This window comes from Oncorhynchus clarkii, chromosome 20 (assembly GCF_045791955.1).
Source record: "Oncorhynchus clarkii lewisi isolate Uvic-CL-2024 chromosome 20, UVic_Ocla_1.0, whole genome shotgun sequence".
In the NCBI taxonomy this organism is placed as follows: Eukaryota; Metazoa; Chordata; class Actinopteri; order Salmoniformes; family Salmonidae; genus Oncorhynchus; species Oncorhynchus clarkii.
Window position 1 is genome coordinate 49,221,633 of NC_092166.1, and position 21,708 is coordinate 49,243,340.

General features: G+C 42.7%; 10 non-coding genes across 10 annotated transcripts; all 10 read right to left on the reverse strand.

The window, feature by feature from the left end:
- Window positions 1–309: 309 nt before the first annotated feature.
- Window positions 310–391, reverse strand: trnas-gcu (transfer RNA serine (anticodon GCU)). The gene has a single exon. It is a non-coding gene; the product is annotated as a tRNA-Ser (tRNA).
- Window positions 392–1,423: 1,032 nt separating this feature from the next.
- On the reverse strand, window positions 1,424–1,505 carry trnas-gcu (transfer RNA serine (anticodon GCU)). Its single transcript has one exon. It is a non-coding gene; the product is annotated as a tRNA-Ser (tRNA).
- Window positions 1,506–6,408: 4,903 nt separating this feature from the next.
- On the reverse strand, window positions 6,409–6,490 carry trnas-gcu (transfer RNA serine (anticodon GCU)). Its single transcript has one exon. It is a non-coding gene; the product is annotated as a tRNA-Ser (tRNA).
- A 475-nt stretch (window positions 6,491–6,965) lies between these two features.
- On the reverse strand, window positions 6,966–7,047 carry trnas-gcu (transfer RNA serine (anticodon GCU)). Its single transcript has one exon. It is a non-coding gene; the product is annotated as a tRNA-Ser (tRNA).
- A 4,356-nt stretch (window positions 7,048–11,403) lies between these two features.
- trnas-gcu (transfer RNA serine (anticodon GCU)) lies at window positions 11,404–11,485 on the reverse strand. The gene has a single exon. It is a non-coding gene; the product is annotated as a tRNA-Ser (tRNA).
- Window positions 11,486–11,960: 475 nt separating this feature from the next.
- On the reverse strand, window positions 11,961–12,042 carry trnas-gcu (transfer RNA serine (anticodon GCU)). Its single transcript has one exon. It is a non-coding gene; the product is annotated as a tRNA-Ser (tRNA).
- A 1,030-nt stretch (window positions 12,043–13,072) lies between these two features.
- Window positions 13,073–13,154, reverse strand: trnas-gcu (transfer RNA serine (anticodon GCU)). Its single transcript has one exon. It is a non-coding gene; the product is annotated as a tRNA-Ser (tRNA).
- Window positions 13,155–14,185: 1,031 nt separating this feature from the next.
- On the reverse strand, window positions 14,186–14,267 carry trnas-gcu (transfer RNA serine (anticodon GCU)). Its single transcript has one exon. It is a non-coding gene; the product is annotated as a tRNA-Ser (tRNA).
- Window positions 14,268–16,966: 2,699 nt separating this feature from the next.
- Window positions 16,967–17,048, reverse strand: trnas-gcu (transfer RNA serine (anticodon GCU)). The gene has a single exon. It is a non-coding gene; the product is annotated as a tRNA-Ser (tRNA).
- Window positions 17,049–17,523: 475 nt separating this feature from the next.
- Window positions 17,524–17,605, reverse strand: trnas-gcu (transfer RNA serine (anticodon GCU)). The gene has a single exon. It is a non-coding gene; the product is annotated as a tRNA-Ser (tRNA).
- Between the last annotated feature and the right edge of the window lie 4,103 nt (window positions 17,606–21,708).

A 21,708-nucleotide genomic window follows, 5' to 3' on the forward strand; every position in this document is an offset into this window, starting at 1 on the left:
GAAGTGTGTCGAGATGTTGGTTCAAATCCCACCATTGAGGTTGCCATTTGAAAAGCTATTCTTCAATACCTAAATCTTATCAGTCGCTCTAGGATTGTGGAGGGATTCTATATTCATGTGGGGCCATGCAAGAGAGGAAATACGTTTTGTGAAGAGGTTGGTGTTTTTATCCACACATGTAGTTTATCACCTTCACCACTAAGATAGCAAGTCTTGTGCTCTCGCGGTGGCAGTAGGCCATCTTACCAGTGTTTGTGAAAGTCAAAATCTTCCAATGCCATAATAAAGCACAGAATTGTTGTGGTTAAACGATGAGGATGGGATTCGAACCCATGCATGCAGAGCACAATGGATTAGCAGTCCATCGCCTTAACCACTCGGCCACCTCATCCTGTAATATATACGTGGCAAATAATCTTAAAAAACTGTAGTTGCTGTATGTAAACCCTAGAATGAAATCCATGAAAGTTAGGCAGAGCAATGGCAGGGCCATATTTCGATCCCATCGAGACATTTAACAAATGTGTTGTCAGGCAGAGTGGTCTCAAGTGCTTGATGAAGTGTGTTGAGATGTTGGTTCAAATCCCACCATTGAGGCTGCCATTGGAAAAGCTATTCTTCAATACCTAAATCTTATCAGTCGCTCTAGGATTGTGGAGGGATTCTACATTCATGTGGGGCCATGCAAGAGAGGAAATACGTTTTGTGAAGAGGTTGGTGTTTTTATGCACACATGTAGTTCATCACCTTCACCACTAAGATAGCAAGTCTTGTGCTCACGCGGTGGCAGTAGGCCATCTTACCAGTGTTTGTGAAAGTCAAAATCTTCCAATGCCATAATGAAGCACAGAATTGTACTGGTTAAAAGATATGGATGGGATTCGAACCCATGCATGCAGAGCACAATGGATTAGCAGTCCATCGCCTTAACCACTCGGCCACCTCATCTTGTAATATATATGTGGCAAATGACCTTAAAAAACTGTAGTTGCTGTATGTAAACCCTAGAATGAAATCCATGAAAGTTAGGCAGAGCAATGGCAGGGCCATATGTCGATACCATCGAGACATTTAACAAATGTGTTGTCAGGCCGAGTGGTCTCAAGTGCTTGATGAAGTGTGTTGAGGTGTTGGTTCAAATCCCACCATTGAGGTTGCCCTTGGAAAAGCTATTCTTTAATACCTAAATCTTATCAGTCGCTCTAGGGTTGTGGAGGGATTCTATATTCATGTGGGGCCATGCAAGAGAGGAAATACGTTTTGTGAAGAGGTTGGTGTTTTTATCCACACATGTAGTTCATCACCTTCACCACTAAGATACCAAGTCCTGTGCTCTCGCGGTGGCAGTAGGCCATCTTACCAGTGTTTGTGAAAGTCAAAATCTTCCAATGCCATAATAAAGCACAGAATTGTACTGGTTAAACGATGAGGATGGGATTCGAACCCATGCATGCAGAGCACAATGGATTAGCAGTCCATCGCCTTAACCACTCGGCCACCTCATCTTGTAATATATATGTGGCAAATTACCTTAAAAACTGTAGTTGCAGTATGTAAACCCTAGAATGAAATCCATGAAGGTTAGGCAGAGCAATGGCAGGGCCATATGTCAATCCCATTGAGACATTTAACAAATGTGTTGTCAGGCCGAGTTGTCTCAAGTGCTTGATGAAGTGTGTTGAGGTGTTGGTTCAAATCCCACCATTGAGGTTGCCATTGGAAAAGCTATTCTTCAATACCTAAATCTTATCAGTCGCTCTAGTATTGTGGAGGGATTCTATATTCATGTGGGGCCATGCAAGAGAGGAAATATGTTTCGTGAAGAGGTTGGTGTTTTTATCCACACAGGTCGTTCCTCGCCTTCACCACTAAAATACCAAGTCCTGTGCTCTCGCGGTGGCAGTAGGCCATCTTATCAGTGTTTGTGAAAGTAAAAATCTTCCAATGCCATAATAAAGCACAGAATTGTACTGGTTAAACGATGAGGATGGGATTCAAACCCATGCATGCAGAGCACAATGGATTAGCATTCCATCGCCTTAACCACTCGGCCACCTCATCCTTCAGTATTTACGTGGCAAATGACCTTAAAAAACTGTATTTGCTGTATGTAAACCCTAGAATGAAATCCATGAAAGTTAGGCAGAGCAATGGCAGGGCCATATGTCGATCCCATCGAGACATTTAACAAATGTGTTGTCAGGCCGAGTGGTCTCAAGTGCTTGATGAAGTGTGTTGAGGTGTTGGTTCAAAACCCACCATTGAGGTTGCCATTGGAAAAGCTATTCTTCAATACCTAAATCTTATCAGTTGCTCTAGGATTGTGGAGGGATTCTATATTCATGTGGGGCCATGCAAGAGAGGAAATATGTTTCGTGAAGAGGTTGGTGTTTTTATCCACACAGGTCGTTCCTCGCCTTAACCACTAAGATACCAAGTCCTGTGCTCTCGCGGTGGCAGTAGGCCATCTTACCAGTGTTTGTGAAAGTCAAAATCTTCCAATGCCATAATAAAGCACAGAATTGTTCTGGTTAAACGATGAGGATGGGATTCGAACCCATGCATGCAGAGTCCATCGCCTTAACCACTCGGCCACCTCATCCTGTAATATATACGTGGCAAATGATCTTAAAAAACTGTAGTTGCTGTATGTAAACCCTAGAATGAAATCCATGAAAGTTAGGCAGAGCAATGGCAGGGCCATATGTCGATCCCATCGAGACATTTAACAAATGTGTTGACAGGCCGAGTGGTCTCAAGTGCCTGATGAAGTGTGTTGAGATGTTGGTTCAAATCCCACCATTGAGGTTGCCATTGGAAAAGCTATTCTTCAATACCTAAATCTTATCAGTCGCTCTAGGATTGTGGAGGGATTCTATATTCATGTGGGGCCATGCAAGAGAGGAAATACGTTTTGTGAAGAGGTTGGTGTTTTTATCCACACATGTAGTTCATCACCTTCACCACTAAGTCTTGTGCTCTCGCGGTGGCAGTAGGCCATCTTACCAGTGTTTGTGAAAGTCAAAATCTTCCAATGCCATAATAAAGCACAGAATTGTACTGGTTAAACGATGAGGATGGGATTCAAACCCATGCATGCAGAGCACAATGGATTAGCAGTCCATCGCCTTAACCACTCGTCCACCTCATCCTGTAATATCTACGTGGCAAATGACCTTAAAAAACTGTAGTTGCTGTATGTAGACCCTAGAATGAAATCCATGAAAGTTAGGCAGAGCAATGGCAGTGCCATATTTCGATCCCATCGAGACATTTAACAAATGTGTTGTCAGGCAGAGTGGTCTCAAGTGCTTGATGAAGTGTGTTGAGATGTTGGTTCAAATCCCACCATTGAGGTTGCCCTTGGAAAAGCTATTCTTCAATACCTAAATCTTATCAGTCGCTCTAGGATTGTGGAGGGATTCTATATTCATGTGGGGCCATGCAAGAGAGGAAATATGTTTTGTGAAGAGGTTGGTGTTTTTATCCACACATGTAGTTCATCGCCTTCACCACTAAGATACCAAGTCCTGTGCTCTCGCGGTGGCAGTAGGCCATCTTACCAGTGTTTGTGAAAGTCAAAATCTTCCAGTGCCATAAAAAAATACAGCATTTTACTGGTTACACCATTACGATGGGATTCAAACCCATGCATGCAGAGCACAATGGATTAGAAGTCCATCGCCTTAACCACTCGTCCACCTCATCCTGTAATATCTACGTGGCAATGACCTTAAAAAACTGTAGTTGCTGTATGTAAACCCTTGAATGAAATCCATGAAAGTTAGGCAGAGCAATGTTAGGGCCATATGTCGTTCCCATCGAGACATTTAACAAATGTGTTGTCAGGCCGAGTGGTCTCAAGTGCTTGATGAAGTGTGTTGAGGTGTCGGTTCAAATCCCACCATTGAGGATGCCCTTGGAAAAGCTATTCTTCAATACCTAAATCTTATCAGTCGCTCTAGGATTGTGGAGGGATTCTATATTAATGTGGGGCCATGCAAGAGAGGAAATACGTTTTGTGAAGAGGTTGGTGTTTTTATCCACACATGTAGTTCATCACCTTCACCACTAAGATACCAAGTCCTGTGCTCTCGCGGTGGCAGTAGGCCATCTTACCAGTGTTTGTGAAAGTCAAAATCTTCCAGTGCCATAAAAAAATACAGCATTTTACTGGTTACACCATTACGATGGGATTCAAACCCATGCATGCAGAGCACAATGGATTAGAAGTCCATCGCCTTAACCACTCGTCCACCTCATCCTGTAATATCTACGTGGCAATGACCTTAAAAAACTGTAGTTGCTGTATGTAAACCCTTGAATGAAATCCATGAAAGTTAGGCAGAGCAATGTTAGGGCCATATGTCGTTCCCATCGAGACATTTAACAAATGTGTTGTCAGGCCGAGTGGTCTCAAGTGCTTGATGAAGTGTGTTGAGGTGTCGGTTCAAATCCCACCATTGAGGATGCCCTTGGAAAAGCTATTCTTCAATACCTAAATCTTATCAGTCGCTCTAGGATTGTGGAGGGATTATATATTAATGTGGGGCCATGCAAGAGAGGAAATACGTTTTGTGAAGAGGTTGGTGTTTTTATCCACACATGTAGTTCATCACCTTCACCACTAAGATACCAAGTCCTGTGCTCTCGCGGTGGCAGTAGGCCATCTTACCAGTGTTTGTGAAAGTCAAAATCTTCCAATGCCATAATAATGCACAGAATTGTTCTGGTTAAACGATGAGGATCGGATTCGAACCCATGCATGCAGAGCACAATGGATTAGCAGTTCATCGCCTTAAACAGTCGGCCACCTCATCCGGTGATATATACGTGGCAAATGACCTTAAAAAACTGTAGTTGCTGTATGTAAACCCTAGAATGAAATCTATGAAAGTTAGGCAGAGCAATGGCAGGGCCATATGTCGATCCCATCGAGACATTTAACAAATGTGTTGTCAGGCCGAGTGGTCTCAAGTGCTTGATGAAGTGTGTTGAGATGTTGGTTCAAATCCCACCATTGAGGTTGCCCTTGGAAAAGCTATTCTTCAATAACTAAATCTTATCAGTCGCTCTAGGATTGTGGAGGGATTCTATATTCATGTGGGGCCATGCAAGAGAGGAAATACGTTTTGTGAAGAGGTTGGTGTTTTTATCCACACATGTAGTTCATCACCTTCACCACTAAGATAGCAAGTCTTGTGCTCTCGCGGTGGCAGTAGGCCATCTTACCAGTGTTTGTGAAAGTCAAAATCTTCCAATGCCATAATAAAGCACAGAATTGTTCTGGTTAAACGATGAGGATGGGATTCGAACCCATGCATGCAGAGCACAATGGATTAGCAGTCCATCGCCTTAACCACTCGACCACCTCATCCTTTATTATATACGTGGCAAATGACCTTAAAAAACTGTAGTTGCTGTATGTAAACCCTAGAATGAAATCCATGAAAGTAAGGCAGAGCAATGGCAGGGCCATATGTCAATCCCATCGAGACATTTAACAAATGTGTTGTCCGGCCGAGTTGTCTCAAGTGCTTGATGAAGTGTGTTGAGGTGTTGGTTCAAATCCCACCATTGAGGTTGCCATTGGAAAAGCTATTCTTCAATACCTAAATCTTATCAGTCGCTCTAGTATTGTGGAGGGATTCTATATTCATGTGGGGCCATGCAAGAGAGGAAATATGTTTCGTGAAGAGGTTGGTGTTTTTATCCACACAGGTCGTTCCTCGCCTTCACCACTAAAATACCAAGTCCTGTGCTCTCGCGGTGGCAGTAGGCCATCTTATCAGTGTTTGTGAAAGTAAAAATCTTCCAATGCCATAATAAAGCACAGAATTGTACTGGTTAAACGATGAGGATGGGATTAAAACCCATGCATGCAGAGCACAATGGATTAGCATTCCATCTCCTTAACCACTCGGCCACCTCATCCTGTAATACATACGTGGCAAATGATCTTAAAAAACTGTAGTTGCTGTATGTAAACCCTAGAATGAAATCCATGAAAGTTAGGCAGAGCAATGGCAGGGCCATATGTCGATCCCATCGAGACATTTAACAAATGTATTGTCAGGCCGAGTGGTCTCAAGTGCTTGATGAAGTGTGTTGCGATGTTGGTTCAAATCCCACCATTGAGGTTGCCATTTGAAAAGCTATTCTTCAATACCTAAACCTTATCAGTCGCTCTAGGATTGTGGAGGGATTCTATATTCATGTGAACCATGCAAGATAGGAAATACGTTTTGTGAAGAGGTTGGTGTTTTTATCCACACATGTAGTTTATCACCTTCACCACTAAGATAGCAAGTCTTGTGCTCTCGCGGTGGCAGTAGGCCTACTTACCAGTGTTTGTGAAAGTCAAAATCTTCCAATGCCATAATAAAGCACAGAATTGTTCTGGTTAAACGATGAGGATGGGATTCGAACCCATGCATGCAGAGCACAATGGATTAGCAGTCCATCGCCTTAACCACTCGGCCACCTCATCCTGTAATATATACGTGGCAAATGATCTTAAAAAACTGTAGTTGCTGTATGTAAACCCTAGAATGAAATCCATGAAAGTTAGGCAGAGCAATGGCAGGGTCATATTTCGATCCCATCGAGACATTTAACAAATGTGTTGTCAGGCCGAGTGGTCTCAAGTGCTTGATGAAGTGTGTTGAGATGTTGGTTCAAATCCCAAAATTGAGGTTGCCATTGGAAAAGCTATTCTTCAATACCTAAATCTTATCAGTCGCTCTAGGATTGTGGAGGGATTCTATATTCATGTGGGGCCATGCAAGAGAGGAAATACGTTTTGTGAAGAGGTTGGTGTTTTTATGCACACATGTAGTTCATCACCTTCACCACTAAGATAGCAAGTCTTGTGCTCTCGCGGTGGCAGTAGGCCATCTTACCAGTGTTTGTGAAAGTCAAAATCTTCCAATGCCATAAAGAAGCACAGAATTGTACTGGTTAAACGATGAGGATGGGATTCGAACCCATGCATGCAGAGCACAATGGATTAGCAGTCCATCGCCTTAACCACTCGGCCACCTCATCTTGTAATATATATGTGGCAAATGACCTTAAAAAACTGTAGTTGCTGTATGTAAACCCTAGAATGAAATCCATGAAAGTTAGGCAGAGCAATGGCAGGTCCATATGTCGATACCATCGAGACATTTAACAAATGTGTTGTCAGGCCGAGTGGTCTCAAGTGCTTGATGAAGTGTGTTGAGGTGTTGGTTCAAATCCCACCATTGAGGTTGCCCTTGGAAAAGCTATTCTTCAATACCTAAATCTTATCAGTCACTCAGGATTGTGGAGGGATTCTATATTGATGTGGGGCCATGCAAGAGAGGAAATATGTTTTGTGAAGAGGTTGGTGTTTTTATCCACACATGTAGTTCATCGCCTTCACCAATAAGATACCAAGTCCTGTGCTCTCGCGGTGGCAGTAGGCCATCTTACCAGTGTTTGTGAAAGTCAAAATCTTCCAGTGCCATAAAAAAATACAGTATTTTACTGGTTACACCATTACGATGGGATTCAAACCCATGCATGCAGAGCACAATGGATTAGAAGTCCATCGCCTTAACCACTCGTCCACCTTATCCTGTAATATCTACGTGGCAATGACCTTAAAAAACTGTAGTTGCTGTATGTAAACCCTAGAATGAAATCCATGAAAGTTAGGCAGAGCAATGTTAGGGCCATATGTCGTTCCCATCGAGACATTTAACAAATGTGTTGTCAGGCCGAGTGGTCTCAAGTGCTTGATGAAGTGTGTTGAAGTGTCGGTTCAAATCCCACCATTGAGGATGCCCTTGGAAAAGCTATTCTTCAATACCTAAATCTTATCAGTCGCTCTAGGATTGTGGAGGGATTCTATATTAATGTGGGGCCATGCAAGAGAGGAAATACGTTTTGTGAAGAGGTTGGTGTTTTTATCCACAAATGTAGTTCATCACCTTCACCACTAAGATACCAAGTCCTGTGCTCTCGCGGTGGCAGTAGGCCATCTTACCAGTGTTTGTGAAAGTCAAAATCTTCCAATGCCATAATAAAGCACAGAATTGTTCTGGTTAAACGATGAGGATTGGATTCGAACCCATGCATGCAGAGCACAATGGATTAGCAGTTCATCGCCTTAAACAGTCGGCCACCTCATCCGGTGATATATACGTGGCAAATGACCTTAAAAAACTGTAGTTGATGTATGTAAACCCTAGAATGAAATCTATGAAAGTTAGGCAGAGCAATGGCAGGGCCATATGTCGATCCCATCGAGACATTTAACAAATGTGTTGTCAGGCCGAGTGGTCTCAAGTGCTTGATGAAGTGTGTTGAGATGTTGGTTCAAATCCCACCATTGAGGTTGCCCCTTGGAAAAGCTATTCTTCAATAACTAAATCTTATCAGTCGCTCTAGGATTGTGGAGGGATTCTATATTCATGTGGGGCCATGCAAGAGAGGAAATACGTTTTGTGAAGAGGTTGGTGTTTTTATCCACACATGTAGTTCATCACCTTCACCACTAAGATAGCAAGTCTTGTGCTCTCGCGGTGGCAGTAGGCCATCTTACCAGTGTTTGTGAATGTCAAAATCTTCCAATGCCATAATAAAGCACAGAACTGTTCTAGTTAAACGATGAGGATGGGATTCGAACAAATGCATGCAGAGCACAATGGATTAGCAGTCCATCGCCTTAACCACTCGACCACCTCATCCTTTATTATATACGTGGCAAATGACCTTAAAAAACTGTAGTTGCTGTATGTAAACCCTAGAATTAAATCCATGAAAGTTAGGCAGAGCAATGGCAGGGCCATATGTCAATCCCATCGAGACATTTAACAAATGTGTTGTCCGGCCGAGTTGTCTCAAGTGCTTGATGAAGTGTGTTGAGGTGTTGGTTCAAATCCCACCATTGAGGTTGCCATTGGAAAAGCTATTCTTCAATACCTAAATCTTATCAGTCGCTCTAGTATTGTGGAGGGATTCTATATTCATGTGGGGCCATGCAAGAGAGGAAATATGTTTCGTGAAGAGGTTGGTGTTTTTATCCACACAGGTCGTTCCTCGCCTTCACCACTAAAATACCAAGTCCTGTGCTCTCGCGGTGGCAGTAGGCCATCTTATCAGTGTTTGTGAAAGTAAAAATCTTCCAATGCCATAATAAAGCACAGAATTGTACTGGTTAAACAATGAGGATGGGATTCAAACCCATGCATGCAGAGCACAATGGATTAGCATTCCATCTCCTTAACCACTCGGCCACCTCATCCTGTAATACATACGTGGCAAATGATCTTAAAAAACTGTAGTTGCTGTATGTAAACCCTAGAATGAAATCCATGAAAGTTAGGCAGAGCAATGGCAGGGCCATATGTCGATCCCATCGAGACATTTAACAAATGTATTGTCAGGCCGAGTGGTCTCAAGTGCTTGATGAAGTGTGTTGCGATGTTGGTTCAAATCCCACCATTGAGGTTGCCATTTGAAAAGCTATTCTTCAATACCTAAATCTTATCAGTCGCTCTAGGATTGTGGAGGGATTCTATATTCATGTGGGGCCATGCAAGACAGGAAATACGTTTTGTGAAGAGGTTGGTGTTTTTATCCACACATGTAGTTTATCACCTTCACCACTAAGATAGCAAGTCTTGTGCTCTCGCGGTGGCAGTAGGCCATCTTACCAGTGTTTGTGAAAGTCAAAATCTTCCAATGCCATAATAAAGCACAGAATTGTTCTGGTTAAACGATGAGGATGGGGTTCGAACCCATGCATGCAGAGTCCATCGCCTTAACCACTCGGCCACCTCATCCTGTAATATGTACGTGGCAAATTATCTTAAAAAACTGTAGTTGCTGTAAGTAAACCCTAGAATGAAATCCATGAAAGTTAGGCAGAGCAATGGCAGGGCCATATGTCGATCCCATTGAGACATTTAACAAATGTGTTGTCAGGCCGAGTTGTCTCAAGTGCTTGATGAAGTGTGTTGAGATGTTGGTTCAAATCCCATCATTGAGGTTGCCATTGGAAAAGCTATTCTTTAATACCTAAATCTTATCAGTCGCTCTAGGGTTGTGGAGGGATTCTATATTCATGTGGGGCCATGCAAGAGAGGAAATACGTTTTGTGAAGAGGTTGGTGTTTTTATCCACACATGTAGTTCATCACCTTCACCACTAAGATACCAAGTCCTGTGCTCTCGCGGTGGCAGTAGGCCATCTTACCAGTGTTTGTGAAAGTCAAAATCTTCCAATGCCATAATAAAGCACAGAATTGTACTGGTTAAACGATGAGGATGGGATTCAAACCCACGCATGCAGAGCACAATGGATTAGCAGTCCATCTCCTTAACCACTCGCCCACCTCATCTTGTAATATATATGTGGCAAATTACCTTAAAAACTGTAGTTGCTGTATGTAAACCCTAGAACGAAATCCATCAAAGTTAGGCAGAGCAATGGCAGGGACATATGTCAATCCCATTGAGACATTTAACAAATGTGTTGTCAGGCCGAGTTGTCTCAAGTGCTTGATGAAGTGTGTTGAGGTGTTGGTTCAAATCCCACCATTGAGGTTGCCATTGGAAAAGCTTTTCTTCAATACCTAAATCTTATCAGTCGCTCTAGTATTGTGGAGGGATTCTATATTCATGTGGGGCCATGCAAGAGAGGAAATATGTTTGGTGAAGAGGTTGGTGTTTTTATCCACACAGGTCGTTCCTCGCCTTCACCACTAAAATACCAAGTCCTGTGCTCTCGCGGTGGCAGTAGGCCATCTTATCAGTGTTTGTGAAAGTAAAAATCTTCCATTGCCATAATAAAGCACAGAATTGTACTGGTTAAACGATGAGGATGGGATTCAAACCCATTCATGCAGAGCACAATGGATTAGCATTCCATCGCCTTAACCACTCGGCCACCTCATCCTTCAGTATATACGTGGCAAATGACCTTAAAAAACTGTAGTTGCTGTATGTAAACCCTAGAATGAAATCCATGAAAGTTAGGCAGAGCAATGGCAGGGCCATATGTCGATCCCATCGAGACATTTAACAAATGTGTTGTCAGGCCGAGTGGTCTCAAGTGCTTGATGAAGTGTGTTGAGGTGTTGGTTCAAAACCCACCATTGAGGTTGCCATTGGAAAAGCTATTCTTCAATACCTAAATCTTATCAGTTGCTCTAGGATTGTGGAGGGATTCTATATTCATGTGGGGCCATGCAAGAGAGGAAATATGTTTTGTGAAGAGGTTGGTGTTTTTATCCACACAGGTCGTTCCTCGCCTTCACCACTAAGATACCAAGTCCTGTGCTCTCGCGGTGGCAGTAGGCCATCTTACCAGTGTTTGTGAAAGTCAAAATCTTCCAATGCCATAATAAAGCACAGAATTGTACTGGTTAAACGATGAGGATGGGATTCGAACCCATGCATGCAGAGCACAATGGATTAGCAGTCCATCGCCTTAACCACTCGGCCACCTCATCTTGTAATATATATGTGGCAAATGACCTTAAAAAACTGTAGTTGCTGTATGTAAACCCTAGAATGAAATCCATGAAAGTTAGGCAGAGCAATGGCAGGGCCATATGTCGATACCATCGAGACATTTAACAAATGTGTTGTCAGGCCGAGTTGTCTCAAGTGCTTGATGAAGTGTGTTGAGATGTTGGTTCAAATCCCATCATTGAGGTTGCCATTGGAAAAGCTATTCTTTAATACCTAAATCTTATCAGTCGCTCTAGGGTTGTGGAGGGATTCTATATTCATGTGGGGCCATGCAAGAGAGGAAAAACGTTTTGTGAAGAGGTTGGTGTTTTTATCCACACATGTAGTTCATCACCTTCACCACTAAGATACCAAGTCCTGTGCTCTCGCGGTGGCAGTAGGCCATCTTACCAGTGTTTGTGAAAGTCAAAATCTTCCAATGCCATAATAAAGCACAGAATTGTACTGGTTAAACGATGAGGATGGGATTCGAACCCATGCATGCAGAGCACAATGGATTAGCAGTCCATCGCCTTAACCACTCGGCCACCTCATCTTGTAATATATATGTGGCAAATTACCTTAAAAACTGTAGTTGCTGTATGTAAACCCTAGAATGAAATCCATGAAAGTTAGGCAGAGCAATGGCAGGGACATATGTCAATCCCATTGAGACATTTAACAAATGTGTTGTCAGGCCGAGTTGTCTCAAGTGCTTGATGAAGTGTGTTGAGGTGTTGGTTCAAATCCCACCATTGAGGTTGCCATTGGAAAAGCTTTTCTTCAATACCTAAATCTTATCAGTCGCTCTAGTATTGTGGAGGGATTCTATATTCATGTGGGGCCATGCAAGAGAGGAAATATGTTTCGTGAAGAGGTTGGTGTTTTTATCCACACAGGTCGTTCCTCGCCTTCACCACTAAAATACCAAGTCCTGTGCTCTCGCGGTGGCAGTAGGCCATCTTATCAGTGTTTGTGAAAGTAAAAATCTTCCAATGCCATAATAAAGCACAGAATTGTACTGGTTAAACGATGAGGATGGGATTCAAACCCATTCATGCAGAGCACAATGGATTAGCATTCCATCGCCTTAACCACTCGGCCACCTCATCCTTCAGTATATACGTGGCAAATGACCTTAAAAAACTGTAGTTGCTGTATGTAAACCCTAGAATGAAATCCATGAAAGTTAGGCAGAGCAATGGCAGGGCCATATGTCGATCCCATCGAGACATTTAACAAATGTGTTGTCAGGCCGAGTGGTCTCAAGTGCTTGATGAAGTGTGTTGAGGTGTTGGTTCAAAACCCACCATTGAGGTTGCCATTTGAAAAGCTATTCTTCAATACCTAAACCTTATCAGTCGCTCTAGGATTGTGGAGGGATTCTATATTCATGTGAACCATGCAAGATAGGAAATACGTTTTGTGAAGAGGTTGGTGTTTTTATCCACACATGTAGTTTATCACCTTCACCACTAAGATAGCAAGTCTTGTGCTCTCGCGGTGGCAGTAGGCCTACTTACCAGTGTTTGTGAAAGTCAAAATCTTCCAATGCCATAACAAAGCACAGAATTGTTCTGGTTAAACGATGAGGATGGGATTCGAACCCATGCATGCAGAGCATAATGGATTAGCAGTCCATCGCCTTAACCACTCGGCCACCTCATCCTGTAATATATACGTGGCAAATTATCTTAAAAAACTGTAGTTGCTGTATGTAAACCCTAGAATGAAATCCATGAAAGTTAGGCAGAGCAATGGCAGGGTCATATTTCGATCCCATCGAGACATTTAACAAATGTGTTGTCAGGAAGAGTGGTCTCAAGTGCTTGATGAAGTGTGTTGAGATGTTGGTTCAAATCCCACCATTGAGGTTGCCATTGGAAAAGCTTTTCTTCAATACCTAAATCTTATCAGTCGCTCTAGTATTGTGGAGGGATTCTATATTCATGTGGGGCCATGCAAGAGAGGAAATATGTTTCGTGAAGAGGTTGGTGTTTTTATCCACACAGGTCGTTCCTCGCCTTCACCACTAAAATACCAAGTCCTGTGCTCTCGCGGTGGCAGTAGGCCATCTTATCAGTGTTTGTGAAAGTAAAAATCTTCCAATGCCATAATAAAGCACAGAATTGTACTGGTTAAACGATGAGGATGGGATTCAAACCCATTCATGCAGAGCACAATGGATTAGCATTCCATCGCCTTAACCACTCGGCCACCTCATCCTTCAGTATATACGTGGCAAATGACCTTAAAAAACTGTAGTTGCTGTATGTAAACCCTAGAATGAAATCCATGAAAGTTAGGCAGAGCAATGGCAGGGCCATATGTCGATCCCATCGAGACATTTAACAAATGTGTTGTCAGGCCGAGTGGTCTCAAGTGCTTGATGAAGTGTGTTGAGGTGTTGGTTCAAAACCCACCATTGAGGTTGCCATTTGAAAAGCTATTCTTCAATACCTAAACCTTATCAGTCGCTCTAGGATTGTGGAGGGATTCTATATTCATGTGAACCATGCAAGATAGGAAATACGTTTTGTGAAGAGGTTGGTGTTTTTATCCACACATGTAGTTTATCACCTTCACCACTAAGATAGCAAGTCTTGTGCTCTCGCGGTGGCAGTAGGCCTACTTACCAGTGTTTGTGAAAGTCAAAATCTTCCAATGCCATAACAAAGCACAGAATTGTTCTGGTTAAACGATGAGGATGGGATTCGAACCCATGCATGCAGAGCATAATGGATTAGCAGTCCATCGCCTTAACCACTCGGCCACCTCATCCTGTAATATATACGTGGCAAATTATCTTAAAAAACTGTAGTTGCTGTATGTAAACCCTAGAATGAAATCCATGAAAGTTAGGCAGAGCAATGGCAGGGTCATATTTCGATCCCATCGAGACATTTAACAAATGTGTTGTCAGGAAGAGTGGTCTCAAGTGCTTGATGAAGTGTGTTGAGATGTTGGTTCAAATCCCAAAATTGAGGTTGCCATTGGAAAAGCTATTCTTCAATACCTAAATCTTATCAGTCGCTCTAGGATTGTGGAGGGATTCTATATTCATGTGGGGCCATGCAAGAGAGGAAATACGTTATGTGAAGAGGTTGGTGTTTTTATGCACACATGTAGTTCATCACCTTCACCACTAAGATAGCAAGTCTTGTGCTCTCGCGGTGGCAGTAGGCCATCTTACCAGTGTTTGTGAAAGTCAAAATCTTCCAATGCCATAATGAAGCACAGAATTGTACTGGTTAAACAATGAGGATGGGATTCGAACCCATGCATGCAGAGCACAATGGATTAGCAGTCCATCGCCTTAACCACTCGGCCACCTCATCTTGTAATATATATGTGGCAAATGACCTTAAAAAACTGTAGTTGCTGTATGTAAACCCTAGAATGAAATCCATGAAAGTTAGGCAGAGCAATGGCAGGGCCGTATGTCGATCCCATCGAGACATTTAACAAATGTGTTGTCAGGCCGAGTGGTCTCAAGTGCTTGATGAAGTGTGTTGAGGTGTTGGTTCAAATCCCACCATTGAGGTTGCCCTTGGAAAAGCTATTCTTCAATACCTAAATCTTATCAGTCGCTCAGGATTGTGGAGGGATTCTATATTGATGTGGGGCCATGCAAGAGAGGAAATATGTTTTGTGAAGAGGTTGGTGTTTTTATCCACACATGTAGTTCATCGCCTTCACCACTAAGATACCAAGTCCTGTGCTCTCGCGGTGGCAGTAGGCCATCTTACCAGTGTTTGTGAAAGTCAAAATCTTCCAGTGCCATAAAAAAATACAGCATTTTACTGGTTACACCATTACGATGGGATTCAAACCCATGCATGCAGAGCACAATGGATTAGAAGTCCATCGCCTTAACCACTCGTCCACCTCATCCTGTAATATCTACGTGGCAATGACCTTAAAAAACTGTAGTTGCTGTATGTAAACCCTTGAATGAAATCCATGAAAGTTAGGCAGAGCAATGTTAGGGCCATATGTCGTTCCCATCGAGACATTTAACAAATGTGTTGTCAGGCCGAGTGGTCTCAAGTGCTTGATGAAGTGTGTTGAAGTGTCAGTTCAAATCCCACCATTGAGGATGCCCTTGGAAAAGCTATTCTTCAATACCTAAATCTTATCAGTCGCTCTAGGATTGTGGAGGGATTCTATATTAATGTGGGGCCATGCAAGAGAGGAAATACGTTTTGTGAAGAGGTTGGTGTTTTTATCCACAAATGTAGTTCATCACCTTCATCACTAAGATACCAAGTCCTGTGCTCTCGCGGTGGCAGTAGGCCATCTTACCAGTGTTTGTGAATGTCAAAATCTTCCAATGCCATAATAAAGCACAGAATTGTTCTGGTTAAACGATGAGGATTGGATTCGAACCCATGCATGCAGAGCACAATGGATTAGCAGTCCATCGCCTTAAACAGTCGGCCACCTCATCCGGTGATATATATGTGGCAAATTACCTTAAAAACTGTAGTTGCTGTATGTAAACCCTAGAATGAAATCCATGAAAGTTAGGCAGAGCAATGGCAGGGACATATGTCAATCCCATTGAGACATTTAACAAATGTGTTGTCAGGCCGAGTTGTCTCAAGTGCTTGATGAAGTGTGTTGAGGTGTTGGTTCAAATCCCACCATTGAGGTTGCCATTGGAAAAGCTTTTCTTCAATACCTAAATCTTATCAGTCGCTCTAGTATTGTGGAGGGATTCTATATTCATGTGGGGCCATGCAAGAGAGGAAATATGTTTTGTGAAGAGGTTGGTGTTTTTATCCACACAGGTCGTTCCTCGCCTTCACCACTAAAATACCAAGTCCTGTGCTCTCGCGGTGGCAGTAGGCCATCTTATCAGTGTTTGTGAAAGTAAAAATCTTCCAATGCCATAATAAAGCACAGAATTGTACTGGTTAAACGATGAGGATGGGATTCAAACCCATTCATGCAGAGCACAATGGATTAGCATTCCATCGCCTTAACCACTCGGCCACCTCATCCTTCAGTATATACGTGGCAAATGACCTTAAAAAACTGTAGTTGCTGTATGTAAACCCTAGAATGAAATCCATGAAAGTTAGGCAGAGCAATGGCAGGGCCATATGTCGATCCCATCGAGACATTTAACAAATGTGTTGTCAGGCCGAGTGGTCTCAAGTGCTTGATGAAGTGTGTTGAGGTGTTGGTTCAAAACCCACCATTGAGGTTGCCATTTGAAAAGCTATTCTTCAATACCTAAACCTTATCAGTCGCTCTAGGATTGTGGAGGGATTCTATATTCATGTGAACCATGCAAGATAGGAAATACGTTTTGTGAAGAGGTTGGTGTTTTTATCCACACATGTAGTTTATCACCTTCACCACTAAGATAGCAAGTCTTGTGCTCTCGCGGTGGCAGTAGGCCTACTTACCAGTGTTTGTGAAAGTCAAAATCTTCCAATGCCATAACAAAGCACAGAATTGTTCTGGTTAAACGATGAGGATGGGATTCGAACCCATGCATGCAGAGCATAATGGATTAGCAGTCCATCGCCTTAACCACTCGGCCACCTCATCCTGTAATATATACGTGGCAAATTATCTTAAAAAACTGTAGTTGCTGTATGTAAACCCTAGAATGAAATCCATGAAAGTTAGGCAGAGCAATGGCAGGGTCATATTTCGATCCCATCGAGACATTTAACAAATGTGTTGTCAGGAAGAGTGGTCTCAAGTGCTTGATGAAGTGTGTTGAGATGTTGGTTCAAATCCCAAAATTGAGGTTGCCATTGGAAAAGCTATTCTTCAATACCTAAATCTTATCAGTCGCTCTAGGATTGTGGAGGGATTCTATATTCATGTGGGGCCATGCAAGAGAGGAAATACGTTTTGTGAAGAGGTTGGTGTTTTTATGCACACATGTAGTTCATCACCTTCACCACTAAGATAGCAAGTCTTGTGCTCTCGCGGTGGCAGTAGGCCATCTTACCAGTGTTTGTGAAAGTCAAAATCTTCCAATGCCATAATGAAGCACAGAATTGTACTGGTTAAACGATGAGGATGGGATTCGAACCCATGCATGCAGAGCACAATGGATTAGCAGTCCATCGCCTTAACCACTCGGCCACCTCATCTTGTAATATATATGTGGCAAATGACCTTAAAAAACTGTAGTTGCTGTATGTAAACCCTAGAATGAAATCCATGAAAGTTAGGCAGAGCAATGGCAGGGCCGTATGTCGATACCATCGAGACATTTAACAAATGTGTTGTCAGGCCGAGTGGTCTCAAGTGCTTGATGAAGTGTGTTGAGGTGTTGGTTCAAATCCCACCATTGAGGTTGCCCTTGGAAAAGCTATTCTTCAATACCTAAATCTTATCAGTCGCTCAGGATTGTGGAGGGATTCTATATTGATGTGGGGCCATGCAAGAGAGAAAATATGTTTTGTGAAGAGGTTGGTGTTTTTATCCACACATGTAGTTCATCGCCTTCACCACTAAGATACCAAGTCCTGTGCTCTCGCGGTGGCAGTAGGCCATCTTACCAGTGTTTGTGAAAGTCAAAATCTTCCAGTGCCATAAAAAAATACAGCATTTTACTGGTTACACCATTACGATGGGATTCAAACCCATGCATGCAGAGCACAATGGATTAGAAGTCCATCGCCTTAACCACTCGTCCACCTCATCCTGTAATATCTACGTGGCAATGACCTTAAAAAACTGTAGTTGCTGTATGTAAACCCTTGAATGAAATCCATGAAAGTTAGGCAGAGCAATGTTAGGGCCATATGTCGTTCCCATCGAGACATTTAACAAATGTGTTGTCAGGCCGAGTGGTCTCAAGTGCTTGATGAAGTGTGTTGAAGTGTCAGTTCAAATCCCACCATTGAGGATGCCCTTGGAAAAGCTATTCTTCAATACCTAAATCTTATCAGTCGCTCTAGGATTGTGGAGGGATTCTATATTAATGTGGGGCCATGCAAGAGAGGAAATACGTTTTGTGAAGAGGTTGGTGTTTTTATCCACAAATGTAGTTCATCACCTTCATCACTAAGATACCAAGTCCTGTGCTCTCGCGGTGGCAGTAGGCCATCTTACCAGTGTTTGTGAATGTCAAAATCTTCCAATGCCATAATAAAGCACAGAATTGTTCTGGTTAAACGATGAGGATTGGATTCGAACCCATGCATGCAGAGCACAATGGATTAGCAGTTCATCGCCTTAAACAGTCGGCCACCTCATCCGGTGATATATACGTGGCAAATGACCTTAAAAAACTGTAGTTGCTGTATGTAAACCCTAGAATGAAATCTATGAAAGTTAGGCAGAGCAATGGCAGGGCCATATGTCGATCCCATCGAGACATTTAACAAATGTGTTGTCAGGCCGAGTGGTCTCAAGTGCTTGATGAAGTGTGTTGAGATGTTGGTTCAAATCCCATCATTGAGGTTGCCCTTGGAAAAGCTATTCTTCAATAACTAAATCTTATCAGTCGCTCTAGGATTGTGGAGGGATTCTATATTCATGTGGGGCCATGCAAGAGAGGAAATACGTTTTGTGAAGAGGTTGGTGTTTTTATCCACACATGTAGTTCATCACCTTCACCACTAAGATACCAAGTCTTGTGCTCTCGCGGTGGCAGTAGGCCATCTTACCAGTGTTTGTGAATGTCAAAATCTTCCAATGCCATAATAAAGCACAGAACTGTTCTAGTTAAACGATGAGGATGGGATTCGAACAAATGCATGCAGAGCACAATGGATTAGCAGTCCATCGCCTTAACCACTCGACCACCTCATCCTTTATTATATACGTGGCAAATGACCTTAAAAAACTGTAGTTGCTGTATGTAAACCCTAGAATTAAATCCATGAAAGTTAGGCAGAGCAATGGCAGGGCCATATGTCAATCCCATCGAGACATTTAACAAATGTATTGTCAGGCCGAGTGGTCTCAAGTGCTTGATGAAGTGTGTTGCGATGTTGGTTCAAATCCCACCATTGAGGTTGCCATTTGAAAAGCTATTCTTCAATACCTAAATCTTATCAGTCGCTCTAGGATTGTGGAGGGATTCTATATTCATGTGGGGCCATGCAAGATAGGAAATACGTTTTGTGAAGAGGTTGGTGTTTTTATCCACACATGTAGTTTATCACCTTCACCACTAAGATAGCAAGTCTTGTGCTCTCGCGGTGGCAGTAGGCCATCTTACCAGTGTTTGTGAAAGTCAAAATCTTCCAATGCCATAATAAAGCACAGAATTGTTCTGGTTAAACGATGAGGATGGGATTCGAACCCATGCATGCAGAGTCCATCGCCTTAACCACTCGGCCACCTCATCCTGTAATATGTACGTGGCAAATTATCTTAGAAAACTGTAGTTGCTGTAAGTAAACCCTAGAATGAAATCCATGAAAGTTAGGCAGAGCAATGGCAGGGCCATATGTCGATCCCATTGAGACATTTAACAAATGTGTTGTCAGGCCGAGTTGTCTCAAGTGCTTGATGAAGTGTGTTGAGATGTTGGTTCAAATCCCATCATTGAGGTTGCCATTGGAAAAGCTATTCTTTAATACCTAAATCTTATCAGTCGCTCTAGGGTTGTGGAGGGATTCTATATTCATGTGGGGCCATGCAAGAGAGGAAATACGTTTTGTGAAGAGGTTGGTGTTTTTATCCACACATGTAGTTCATCACCTTCACCACTAAGATACCAAGTCCTGTGCTCTCGCGGTGGCAGTAGGCCATCTTACCAGTGTTTGTGAAAGTCCAAATCTTCCAATGCCATAATAAAGCACAGAATTGTACTGGTTAAACGATGAGGATGGGATTCAAACCCACGCATGCAGAGCACAATGGATTAGCAGTTCATCGCCTGAACCACTCGGCCACCTCATCTTGTAATATATATGTGGCAAATTACCTTAAAAACTGTAGTTGCTGTATGTAAACCCTAGAACGAAATCCATCAAAGTTAGGCAGAGCAATGGCAGGGACATATGTCAATCCCATTGAGACATTTAACAAATGTGTTGTCAGGCCGAGTTGTCTCAAGTGCTTGATGAAGTGTGTTGAGGTGTTGGTTCAAATCCCACCATTGAGGTTGCCATTGGAAAAGCTTTTCTTCAATACCTAAATCTTATCAGTCGCTCTAGTATTGTGGAGGGATTCTATATTCATGTGGGGCCATGCAAGAGAGGAAATATGTTTCGTGAAGAGGTTGGTGTTTTTATCCACACAGGTCGTTCCTCGCCTTCACCACTAAGATACCAAGTCCTGTGCTCTCGCGGTGGCAGTAGGCCATCTTACCAGTGTTTGTGAAAGTCAAAATCTTCCAATGCCATAATAAAGCACAGAATTGTTCTGGTTAAACGATGAGGATGGGATTCGAACCCATGCATGCAGAGCACAATGGATTAGCAGTCCATCACCTTAACCACTCGGCCACCTAATCCTGTAATGTATACGTGGCAAATGATCTTAAAAAACTGTAGTTGCTGTATGTAAACCCTAGAATGAAATCCATGAAAGTTAGGCAGAGCAATGGCAGGGCCATATGTCGATCCCATCGAGACATTTAACAAATGTGTTGACAGGCCGAGCGGTCTCAAGTGCCTGATGAAGTGTGTTGAGATGTTGGTTCAAATCCCACCATTGAGGTTGCCATTGGAAAAGCTATTCTTCAATACCTAAATCTTATCAGTTGCTCTAGGATTGTGGAGGGATTCTATATTCATGTGGGGCCATGCAAGAGAGGAAATACGTTTTGTGAAGAGGTTGGTGTTTTTATCCACACATGTAGTTCATCACCTTCACCACTAAGTCTTGTGCTCTCGCGGTGGCAGTAGGCCATCTTACCAGTGTTTGTGAAAGTCAAAATCTTCCAATGCCATAATAAAGCACAGAATTGTACTGGTTAAACGATGAGGATGGGATTCGAAAACATGCATGCAGAGCACAATGGATTAGCAGTCCATCGCCTTAACCACTCGGCCACCTCATCTTGTAATATATATGTGGCAAATTACCTTAAAAGTGCTTGATGAAGTGTGTTGAGGTGTTGGTTCAAAACCCACCATTGAGGTTGCCATTGGAAAAGCTATTCTTCAATACCTAAATCTTATCAGTTGCTCTAGGATTGTGGAGGGATTCTATATTCATGCAAGAGAGGAAATATGTTTTGTGAAGAGGTTGGTGTTTTTATCCACACAGGTCGTTCCTCGCCTTCACCACT